The 12,888-nt window shown below is 32.9% G+C and overlaps 1 long non-coding RNA gene across 1 annotated transcript; it reads right to left on the reverse strand.

Annotated features, from left to right (window-relative positions):
• Nucleotides 1-4,435: 4,435 nt before the first annotated feature.
• Nucleotides 4,436-6,713, reverse strand: LOC140174467 (uncharacterized). The gene is made up of 4 exons (XR_011863796.1): nucleotides 6,534-6,713; nucleotides 6,388-6,442; nucleotides 6,172-6,300; nucleotides 4,436-4,696 (listed from the first exon to the last, which is right to left on the reverse strand). It is a non-coding gene; the product is annotated as an uncharacterized lncRNA (long non-coding RNA).
• Between the last annotated feature and the right edge of the window lie 6,175 nt (nucleotides 6,714-12,888).

Here is a 12,888-nt window from a genome sequence, read left to right on the forward strand (position 1 = left end):
GTGAAGAAGATAGGGTTTGAAGTTAGAGAGGTGTGAGAATACAAAGATAAAATGGTCAAAAAGAATGATTTTAATACCAAATATAACATTAAGGACGATTTTAAATCAAAATATATACCAGGGACGGGTTCGATTCCGACCCTTAATGTGAGGGACCAAAATAATACTTATCCCTTATTTTTACTTTGATTATTTAATTTTCTTCTTTTTCTTAGTGTATGCTGGCCCACTACTTTGTTGGCTGGTTATTAATTAAAGAAAAATGAGCTCCTTAACAAAATTGTATTCTTGAAGGGAGTCAAAAATATCTTTCTATAAAGATATTTTTTAATAATTAAAATTTAACACATATAATTAATTAAATTGTGTTATTTTTGTCAAAATTACGCTAAATAAATTAATTTAATAAAAAAATGGTGAATCAAATATTGAACTGATTTAAATTAATATTATTTTTTATAGAAAATGACTACAATACCCTATTATAGAAAATAATTAAAATACTTTTATTAAATATATTAATTTTGAAAATCCTAAATTTTAGTGCTTTATTTTTCTATCGTAGGGTTAGGATTTAGAATTTTTAAAAAATATATATATATATATATATATATATATATATATATATAAGTAATTTAATCATTCTCTATAATAAGGATATTGTAGTCATTTTTTATAAAAAAAAATATTAATTTAGACCAGTTTAAGATTTTATTCACCATTTTTTTGCTTAAATCAATTTGTCTAACCTAATTTTGACAAAAATAATATGATTTAATCGATTATATATGTTAAATTTTAATTACTGAAAAATATTTTAAAAAATAGATGTTATATATATATATATATGAGAGCGATTCACTCTCAAATTATTACTTGCTTGTCAATTAATTAATTATTATCAAATAACTGTTTAATTTTAAATATTCATCAATTTAAAAAATATTGAGAAGTATATTGATATTGTAACAAAAAGGAAAATAGTTTAAAAATTATTCTTAATATTAACATCTAGCTAGTAGTGGTTTCTCTTTTCTAAGCATGGTTTCACTTATTCTCTTATAAAATAAATATATAATTGATATTAAAAAAATTATACAAGTAGTCTAATCAATTTGAGTTGGTTGAGTGAATTAGCTGCATTCACTCGTTTTTTTAGATGATTTTATTGTTATATCTTGTAATTTATTAATTATCAACAAATCTCAAATAAAATTAATTTTTGTGACAAATTAGCTCTTGTCTTGTTAGGTATGAATAAAATATCGTAAAAAAAAAAAAAGAAAGTTAAAGTAGATTCTCAAACAAGGCATATATATAATATACCACCACCTGGTTAAAAAATGAATAAAGAACAAAGGAGAAAGAATGGGTTAAATTAAAGCAGCTTCAATAAAAAAGAAGCAAAAGCTAAGAAGAAAGAAAGAGCGAGGAAGGAGCCATTATATTAATTAATCCAAACACTTTGACTTAAGTCTTATCTTTATATATTGGCATTGCTGTAAACCTATATATGAAAATAATGAAACTCGTTTTAGGTTAAAGTTTGGGAAAAGTTCTCTCTAAAGGACACTACAAAACTTTACTAGCTAGCAGCAGTTAATTATACCCCCTTATTATTTATATATTTTCGCTACTTTTCATATTATATATTGTGAATTAGATGAGACATGTTAAAGAAAAAAGTGTGTATATCATATAATATATGCTGCATATTTCGGGTAAGAAATAATGGTAAGATACGGGATTTGAGTACCCTAATAAGTCCTAAAGTGCGTACCTATAAAAAATAATAATATAAATAAAAATGTTAGTAGATACAAGAATTTTTGTAACACATTCGTATTTATTTAAAATTTTCACTTTTTGTCCGGGTGGGTGTTGTACCCTAATGAGGATGAGATCAGATTATTGGACAATTAAAGAAAAGTATTTGTAACACATTTTATATTGATTTAAAATGTATAATTAATATAATTTGTTATTGAAGGTCCCAAATGAAATAAAAAAAGTTGAATTAAAGAATTATTTTTATGATTTAATAAATCTAATTTATAGTATACTGAATTTAGGAGATTTTTTTTGTTTTTATCTTGTCCTACACTAGCAGAATAAAATATAGGTGAAAGTTGCAGAAAAAAAGAATAAAAAAGAAGGAAAAAATTCTACATCCATGTAAAAATTATATGGATGGTATCCATGTAACTTTCACTTTACGCCCCCACACTCCCGCTTATTTTACACGCGCCTTTTATAACCTAGATAACGGATTCTTATTTTGCGTTATCAACGTTTCTCAACGTAAATTTTTTTATACAACGTAAACCTCTTTCGCTCAACCTAATTAAATTCGTTGTTCTCCTTTTTCGGGTTTTTCTTCTCTGCATTATAGATCTGGATTGATTCAACGCAATTATCTTCGTCGTTCATCTTCTTCTTTGTTTTCTTTTTCGATCTGCACTTTTGAATTGAAACAATGAATGAATCAACTTCAAATCAGTTGAATGAGTGGGATTTTGATGATTCTTGTCAAACGCATCAATTTGATGAGGTTTGGATTATTGAATTCTGAATCAAATTTAATGGAATGAAATTTTTTTATTTTATTTGAAGTGAATTAAATGGACTAAGGTGATCTACATCTGAATTGAATTCAATTGAATTGATAATATGTACTGTGAGTAATTGTGAGTGTCAGTAACTCTGAGTAAATATGAGTAACTTTTCGGTTCGGTAAGTACTAAAGAGGTGGTTCATTACTTTCATATTTTTGGTTCGGTACGCAGAAAGGAGTCTAACAAAAATTAGACCAATATGTTCTGTTTTCTTCCCTAAGCACTATATAATTGTTTCACCGTAATTAAGATTTCGGTTCACCATAACTAAGATTTTGGTTTACCATGAGTACTGTATTCGATTCACTATAAGTACTATGTTCGGTTCATTTTGCACTATTCAAAACTCTTCTTCCTCACCTTCTACTGCTTCTTCACCAGAGAGAGAAGGAGGAAAAGACAAAAAATACAGCAGCAACAACAACAAAAGAATGACGATAGGATTTTAGGGTTTAGGGTTTTAGGGTTTAGAGTTTATGCGTTCAGGGTTCAGTGTACAGGGGTTCAGTGTGTTTCAAACATTCGGTTCGCCCCGTGTATTAATTTCGGTTTACCGTGTTCATGGTTGAGGGTTTAGGGTTTAGGGTTCAGGGTTTTAGGGGTTTAGGATTTACGGTAGGGTTCAGGGTTTAGGATTTAGCATTTAGGGTTCAAAGTTCAGTGTTTAGGGTTCGGGTTCAGGGTTTAGGGTTTAGCGTTCAAGGTTCAGAGTTCAGAGTTCAGGGTTCGGGTTCAGGGTTTAGGGTTTAGGTTTTAGGGTGTAGGATTTAGGGTTTAGGTTTTAGGATTTTAGGGATTTAGGGTTTATGGGTTCAGGGTTCAGTGTTCAGGGTTTTGGTTTTAGTGTTTAGGGTTTAGGGTTTAGCGTTCAGTGTTTAAGGGTTCAAAATTTTTTGGTAAACAGGAGAGCGATTTGGATTACTCTTCTGAAACGAATCAAACTAACAAAGTTTGAATTATTCAATTTTGAATCGAATTGAATGGAATGCAATTGCTAATTTGAATTGAATTAAATGGATGGAGGTGTACTAAATTGAATTGAATTGATAATATGTAAATTGTAGGCAGAGTTATTTGAATTTGATTTTATATAATGGATTATGTTTCGTTCACTCAGCACTATACAATTGTATTGTTTTTGGTTCACCATGAGTACTGTGTTTGGTTCACCATGAGTACTGTGTTCGGTTCGTCATGAGTACTGTGTTCGGTTCATTCTGCAAAAAGCTGTTTGAATTTGATTTTATATAATGGATTATGTTTCGTTCACTCAGTACTATACAATTGTATTGTTTTTGGTTTACCATGAGTACTATGTTCGGTTCACCATGAGTACTGTGTTCGGTTCACCATGAGTATTGTGTTCGGTTCATTCTGAACTATTCAAAACTCTTCTTCCTCACCTTCTACTGCTTCTTCACTAGAGAGAAGGAGAAAGAGACAAAAAAAATACAGCAGCAACAACAACAAAAGAATGATGATAAGGAGAAAACATGTGAAGAAGAAGGAACGTGAAAAAGGAGGAGAATGAGGAATGCAAATAAGAAGGCGAAGAAGAAGAAGACGCTCCGTGTAACACCCTACCACGCTAAGCTTTACGCTTAAGCCATAAAGCAGAGGTGGTGTGGTATTACGACCTCTAAAATAAAATAAGTACATATAATAGCAGAAGAATTATAATATGCTAGGAGCCGTGAAGAAAAGAGGAAACAAAATCGCAAAATAAAAGCGCAACGCTCAAGGAACGGGTTAACCTGCGTGCTAAGGAAACCATAACTATTAAACATATGATAACAGAAATAGGAATAGAGTACCAAAGATACAAAATAACAAGCTCCTAACTCAGCCTGCGAAGTCAAGACTGGCCGGAGAATATTTACATATATATACATACATATCCAGAACCCAAAAGTACATATACACAATCCTGCCTCTCCATAAACCTCTAGGAGGATCAAAAGGACAAGTTATGCGGAGAGAAAACCGAGTATATATATACACATCATAGCATAACAAAATAACCCTGTAACCACTCCGCTTCAAGGGTCCAGACGCCTAACGAGATGCCTCTCGACCTGCATCTGGAAAACAACAACATAGTATGGAATGAGAACCGGAGGTTCTCAGTATGGTAAAGGTGCCACACACATAATATATAAGGTCCTGGGAATGCCAGAGGCAATCCTAGAACGCCGACACTCAGATTATAGAGCTTAAAGTATTAAATAGAAGCCATAAAAGGTAGTTTTCTAAGGATATTTAAACCTAACTTAAATTAACCTTAAATCTAAATCCCATTCTGTCATTCCTCCTTACCTCCAACTCCATCATGCATTTTCACAGACAAGTAAACAAACAAAGGCAAGCACAAGAAGGTTACAAGTACTGCAGATAACAAATATACATTTAACATGGCAAGTACATTTAGGCACACCCGGTTAATACACAAGCAAGTAGTTGAAGTAATATGCATATGATGCATGCCTGTCCTATGGCTGATGAGGCTCATCTGTCGGTTATCCAGCCAACCCGACAAGTCTGAATTGTACTTAGACTGTCCCCCGACGTGCATCCCCAAGAGTCTATGCATAGTTTTTTCTCAAATAATCAATAATACTCAATGGGGGTAACATTCCCGGGAATTTATATAGTGCCCGGTCACACACTTACGTCGTAGGGTCAACAGAGTATCGAGTTTTCAACCTGGTACACGTGGTGGCAAGCCACGGCACTTAATCCAGGGAATCTCGTATCTCAGATTATTCAAATTCATAAGCCATATAAATAATTCAATTATAATTCATCAACTTCAACATCATTCTCAATCGCATTTCATTCATCATCATACATCAATCATATTCAATCCTTATCCTTCATTATCACACCTCCCATTCCGTCCATCAATAGTTCCAATTCAAAACATAACTCATTCTTTTCTAAATGAATCAAACTTAAAACATACTCATTTTCTTAATAACTCTAAATCAAACCATATAACCTTTGAATCTAAATCTTTTTAAATAATCATATAAACAAAATCTCTAATTTTTTTATAAAATTTCGGCAGCATCTCCTCTAAAACTCGGACTTTGCCACCCTTTTCGGGTCCAAACCTGCTTCCTTTTCAATTCAACATATCCTTCCTCATTATCATAACAATCTCCACAAAAAAAATCTACCTCCGATCAACAATTAAACTCATACAATATTCAAATCCAACAACCAAAATTCAACTGAGAGTCATAGTTCACCAATCCTAGGCTTTTAACACAAAATACCTCAAATCAATAATTCACCGAATCATTAATTAATCAACAAGCACCAAACCAACCATGTTCATCAACAATAACATTCAACTATAATTCTCTCCAAATTAACATGACAACATTCACCATCCAAAATTAATAACTAATTATCCAATAAACTTCAACCAATTATATTCATCGACAAATTACTAAATATTAAACATACACCTGCATTCCAACTTATCCTATGGTCATCTAGCCTAAGTTTTCACAGAACATTATATATTAAATGCAAGAAACCTAAACCATACCTTAGCCGATTTCCACGTAACGACCAAAGCTATTTATTCAAAACCAAGACAACCCCTCAAAACTCAACTAATCCGCTTCCTCCAAGTTCCAGTATTCACAATTTCAAGCTCCAATTATTTATTTTCAACCTAATACACATTCATAATACATATATACCCAATTTAATACTCAAAGCTCAAATTAATGAAAATAAAATAGAATTATCGTATCCTCACCTTACCCAAGCTTCACATAAGCAAGAGTGAACGTTTCTCTCAAGCTAATTGGATCCTAAAACATCAGAAATCAAAGAAATTCAATATTCCCACTTAAAATTCGAAAATTGGGGGAAGATGAAGCTGAGAGTGATTAAATAAGTTACCTATGAAATTGTTCCGATAGAAATGTAGAGCTTGATGCGGTGAACGCGTGGCCGCAAACGGTGCGGCGATTGGAGCTCGGACGGAGAAGTTACGGGGATCGGAAATTAACGTAAGGGTTACGGGAATGTTTCTCGTTTCTCTTCTCCCTGGAAGCTGAAAGCTTCGTTGCTGCAGTAATGAGGGAGAAGACAAAGCTGGGTTCATTTAATAGGGCTGGTCCGGTTGAACCGACAGCCCGGTTCGGGTCCGATTCAACCGGTTCGGTCCTTTCGGTCCAATCTTGGACCGTTTTCTTCAAAATTAGTGTCAAAATTCTCGTTTCGATGAGTTCTACCCTATTTTGATATAATATTCGCATTTCTAATCCTCCTTATTAAAAACTAATTTATTAACTAATTTAACCGGGGTTTATACTCCGTGCGTAAATGAGCGTGAAAAGAAGAAGAAGAAGAAGAAGAAGAAGAAGAAGAAAAAGCGCGGGAGAAGAAGAAGAAGCGTGGGGGAGAAGAAGCGTTGGGCGATTTCGTGTGTATTGGGCGTGTGCATTTCACGTTTCATTTAATGGTATTGGGTTTTTTTGGTGTTGGGCCAACTTGATTACATGGATGTGTAGCATCTCCGAAAAAAGAATCACACTACGATATATTCTAGTTCAATGTGATATACATTCAGTCTCCACCATAATAATAATAAAATTTTCACTATAATTAAGATTGAATACAAACACCAATTCCAAGAGACTCACACTTTTATAATACACTTAAACTATATAACCCTAGGTTTAGTATTCTATAGACTATAAATACTAACCCAACTTAGATAAAGAAAACAAAATGCACTCAAATTTTAGTATACTTTCAAAATCAAAATATTCAAACAAAAGAATAAAATAATTTTTGTGTGATCAATTCTCTTTATCTTTTGTATCTCTCAATATAAATTTAATTCTAGACAATAAAAAAATATAAACACATTAAAAAAAAAAACAAAGGCTGGTATATATGATCAGATTTGGCTCAAATGGTTGCCTTCTTCTTTGGATGAATTCTTCATATATATAGTTTTGATCACTTCCTCAATGTTGAAATCATGTCCTATTTGATCAAATTAGCCGTTGCACAATCAATGCTCTAGCTATTGGCAAAAAGAGATGAAATCTTTTCTTCTTTAGCTTGATCATAAGTGCAACCATTTTTAAACTTGACTTGATATCATCTTTTATAATATTCTTTTTATTATTGATGTTTTGCATATAATCCAAACTTGCTAGTTTGGTCATTTTTAATTGATTCGATTAGGACTTTGGTTCATCTAAATTTTGAATCACTTTAAAGAAAAGTGTAATCTTTTCTATTTATTTCATAAGTGGAACCAAAAAAAATATGAGAGAAAAATCATTCAAGAATAAAAAATTACATTTTACCCTCTAAAATAAAAATTTAAAATTTAGAGGATCCAAATTCTTCTGTTAATACTCATCATCATAATTAGTTATAATAAAAAATGATCCATTTATGTTTGTCATAACAAGATAATTAATCAATTCTTAACTGAATAGTTATGATTTAAATTATATCAGTTTAATTTTATTTTTAAATATAATTTAATTTAATTCATCAAAGAATTATAATGTACATTGTATCAATTTGACTTTAGTTTTTACTGATCAAATCGAATTTAAATTATTGTGATTTATCACACTAATAAAATTGAGAGTAAAATAATAAATAAATTTTTGAAAATTTATATTTTAGATAGATTAATCTTTTAAAAAAATATCAATAAAATTTTTAAAATAATAAATATGAACAAATTAGTTTAAATTAAAACCTTATATTCTAATTATAGGAATAAATTTAAAAATAATATGTCTATATATATCTGATATTCTAAAAAAGTTTATTAGTATTTTTTTAAAATTAATTTATCTAAAATATAAATTCTCAAAATTTTATTTCTCACTTTACTCTAAAATTTATGTATATTTTTTCTGCACCCAAGACAAACGACACAAGAAGGGAAAAATGTGAATAATTTTAAAAGATACTTATAAGTTTTAATATGAAATTTAATTATTTATTTTGAAAGATATCATGTTTGCACTTTGATGTAGTCTTCTTTTTAGCATTTAGTCCCCTTATTTATAAAAAAAAAGTAATAAGTACAGTAATTTGGAAAAACTAAACGAGCAAATGGATGTTCGTATACAAGCTAATATAAGGTCGTTATTTGTTAATCACAAGGTCAATGTTTATTACTATATTGATTAATTATTAGTTGCCCAGTTATTAATGTACATGTAGCATTTTAATAATTAACATACATAATAATCTATTACAATCTATTGAAGAGAGCGAATAGCAAATGAAAAGGATTAGGTAAGAATCATTTCATGTTAGTTTAAATGCGCGATGTCTTCTGGCATGTAGCTTCACAAACTATAAGAAAAACGCTGGATATGTTGGATTTATTATCGTTCTATAATTAATGATATAAATAGCATTAAAGATTTTTTATTAACGAATTTTGTTTGTTTGACGTTAATTACTTATAAATTTTTCATTGATATTTTCAATGAATGTCGATTCTGAGTTAATAATTACTGTTAGAGTAATCTGCTGATACATCCGTCGATAGTTTTTTATTTTTTATTTTTTATTTTAACATAGTTTAACCACAACTAACAACTAAATCAAATTAAAACTATTGTTAATAAAATTATTATTTAAAATCTAAAATTAGCATAAAGTAACAAATTATTTTATTAAAAATAAATGGTATGAATACAATATAATGTAATAGAAGTAGGGTAATGTACCCTAAACAAATAAAAATACATAAAACCTTAACCCCTACAGATCTTGATAATCGTCGTCGTCGTCGTGGTCTTTTTACTGAGGAGGCAGAGTAGGTACTGCCTTCGGTGCCCCACTAATAGCGTCGCCATTGGAACCAGCAACGCTGCTGCCTCCAACGCACATCTACTAGTTGTATTCCTCCATCTGCTATCGCAAACGATTGAGCTGCTCCAGCTTCTTTGTCAGGTCCGAACTGGAGGCAATGCGTGCAAGAATCTCTCAATACTTCTGCTCAAACTGCTGCTCTTGCTGCTAGTGAAGCTCATGTGTTAGCTTTTACACCTTCTCCTTCAGGTCAATAACTTCTTGGGGATCAGCAGGGCTAGTGGCAGAGGTAGAGGCAGAGAAAGTTGCCAACGCAGTGGAGCGGAGACCACTGGCGAAGAACAAGCCCAACCTGAAGCGGCGATTCTTCTGGGATTCAGAGGCGGTCTTACGCCAAATCCTGTCGGGATCCATGACTGAGGTCTCGGAGCCAGTTTTTTCGGCTCCACTAGGCGGCTGAGATTACTGGGTCACGGTCTCCAACCTCTGATGATATTCTTCTTGCGGCATACACATTAGTTGTGATTAGGATAATAGTTAAATAATTGACTTTAAACCAAATAAAACTGAAATTTAAGATTAATTTAAACTCACATAATGAGCTGCCAACCGCTCGTAAGCAAATCTCTCCTTATTTGCCTTCAAAGTATGGGTATACTTGAAGGTTTCTGCCAGTGTCGCCTTACGATCCAACGACTTAGACTACAAATTAATATATCAAGCAAACAATAAAATAAACAAACAAATTAAACAATAACAGACAAATATATATGAAGCAGGAAATCTAATTTTAATCAAAACATAATTTTAATTTTTTTATTTCACTGAAAATCTTATAAAAATTTTGATAGAGTCTCCCTTAAAATTCGGATATAGCCACCCTTAAAGGGTTCCATCCAAACCAAATTAACATCATTATTTTCACAGTCAAGCATTTTCTAAATAATTTCAGCAGCAGGAATAAGCAAAGAATTAAATAATCCAACATTTTCCAACAATGTCAGAGCCTAATCTAACATATCCTAACCACCTAAATCCACTAAAATTAAAAATTAAACACCCTAAACTCTACTAACTACTTAAGTAACTTGATAATTGTTCCGAGGGTCACCTGAAACTGTAGGTCGATCTCGGACGAGATCTTCTGTGCTGGTCGGAGCCGACGTGTCTGGCAAGTGTATAGCGGCTTGGTGCACGAAATTGTGATCATCCATGGCGCCATCAACATGGTACGCTCAATTGCAATCTCAACTTTTTATCACAACTTCACACAACTAACCAGCAAGTGCACTGGGTCGTCCAAGTAATAAACCTTACGCGAGTAAGGGTCGATCCCACGGAGATTGTTGGTAAGAAGCAAGCTATGGTCATCTTGTAAATCTCAGGCGGATTCAAATGGTTATGGAGGATTAATGATTAAAAGATAAATAAAACATAAAGTAAAGATAGAGATACTTATGCAATTCATTGGTGAGAATTTCAGATAAGCGTATGGAGATGCTTTGTCCCTTCTGTCTCCCTGCTTTCCTACTGTCTTCATCCAATCCTTCTTACTCCTTCCCATGACAAGCTGTATGTTGGGCATCACCGTTGTCAATGGCTACCGTCCCGTCCTCTCAGTGAAAATGTTCAACGCGCTCTATCACAGCACGGCTATTCATCTGTCCGTTCTCGATTATGTCGGAATAGAATCCAGTGATTCTTTTGCGTCTGTCACTAACGTCCCACAATCGCGAGTTTTGAAGCTCGTCACAGTCATTCAATCCTTGAATCCTACTCAGAATACCACAGACAAGGTTTAGACCTTCCGGATTCTCTTGAATGCCGCCATCAATTCTAGCTTATACCACGAAGATTCTGATTAAGGAATCCAAGAGATAAACATTCAAGCCTTGTTTGCTTGTAGAACGGAAGTGGTTGTCAGGCACACGTTCATAAGTGAGAATGATGATGAGCGTCACATAATCATCACATTCATCAAGTTCTTGAGTGCGAATGAATATCTTAGAACAAGAATAAGCTGAATTGAATAGAAGAACAATAGTAATTGCATTAATACTCGAGGTACAGTAGAGCTCCACACCTTAATCTATGGTGTGTAGAAACTCCACCGTTGAAAATACATAAGAACAAGGTCTAGGCATGGCCGAATAGCCAGCCTCCCATAATCTCAGAACTAGACGTCCAAAGATGATCCTAAGATCTAAAGTGATCAAAAGATTCCAGGATGTAAAATACAATAGTAAAAGGTCCTATTTGTAGATAACTAGTAGCTTAGGGTTTACAAAAATGAGTAAATGACATAAAAATCCACTTCTGGGCCTACTTGGTGTGTGCTTGGGCTGAGCATTGAAGCTTTCATGTGTAGAGACTTTTCTTGGAGTTAAACGCCAGCTTTTGTGCCAGTTTGGGCGTTTAACTCCCATTCTTGTGCCAGTTCCGGCGTTTAACACCGGGCAGTCTTGAGCTGAAAAGCTCAGGATGTCTACTTTCCAACACAATTGAGAGCGCGCCAATTGGGCTTTTGTAGCTCCAGAAAATCCACTTTGAGTGCAGGGAGGTCAGAATCCAACAGCATCTGCAGTCCTTTTCAGCCTCTGAATCAGATTTTTGCTCAGGTCCCTCAATTTCAGCCAGAAAATACCTGAAATCACAGAAAAACACACAAACTCATAGTAAAGTCCAGAAAAGTGAATTTTAAATAAAAACTAATAAAAATATAATAAAAACTAACTAAAACATACTAAAAACATACTAAAAATAATGCCAAAAAGCGTATAAATTATCCGCTCATCACAACACCAAACTTAAATTGTTGCTTGTCCCCAAGCAACTGAAAATCAAATAAGATAAAAAGAAGAGAATATGCAATGAATTCCAAAAACATCTATGAAGATCAGTATTAATTAGATGAGCGGGGCTTTTAGCTTTTTGCCTCTGAACAGTTTTGGCATCTCACTTTATCCCTTGAAATTCAAAATGATTGACTTCTATAGGAACTTAGAATCCAGATAGTGTTATTAATTCTCCTAGTTAAGTATGATGATTCTTAAACACAACTACTTTATGAGTCTTGGCCGTGGCCCAAAGCACTCTGTCTTCCAGTATTACCACCGGATACATACATGCCACAGACACATAACTGGGTGAACCTTTTCAGATTGTGACTCAGCTTTGCTAAAGTCCCCAATTAGAGGTGTCCAGGGTTCTTAAGCACACTCTTTTTGCCTTGGATCACAACTTTATTTTTTTACCCTTGCCTTTTGGTTTAAAGGGCTATTGGCTTTTTTTGCTTGCTTTCTCTCTTTTTTTTTTCGCATATACTCTCTCTCTCTCTTTTTTTTGAATTCACTGCTTTTTCTTGTTTCAAGAATCATTTTTATGATTTTTCAGATCCTCAGTAACATGTCTCCTTTTTCATCATTCTTTCAAGAGCCAACATTCATGAACA

Source organism: Arachis hypogaea, chromosome 7, assembly GCF_003086295.3.
Source record: "Arachis hypogaea cultivar Tifrunner chromosome 7, arahy.Tifrunner.gnm2.J5K5, whole genome shotgun sequence".
Classification (NCBI taxonomy): Eukaryota; Viridiplantae; Streptophyta; class Magnoliopsida; order Fabales; family Fabaceae; genus Arachis; species Arachis hypogaea.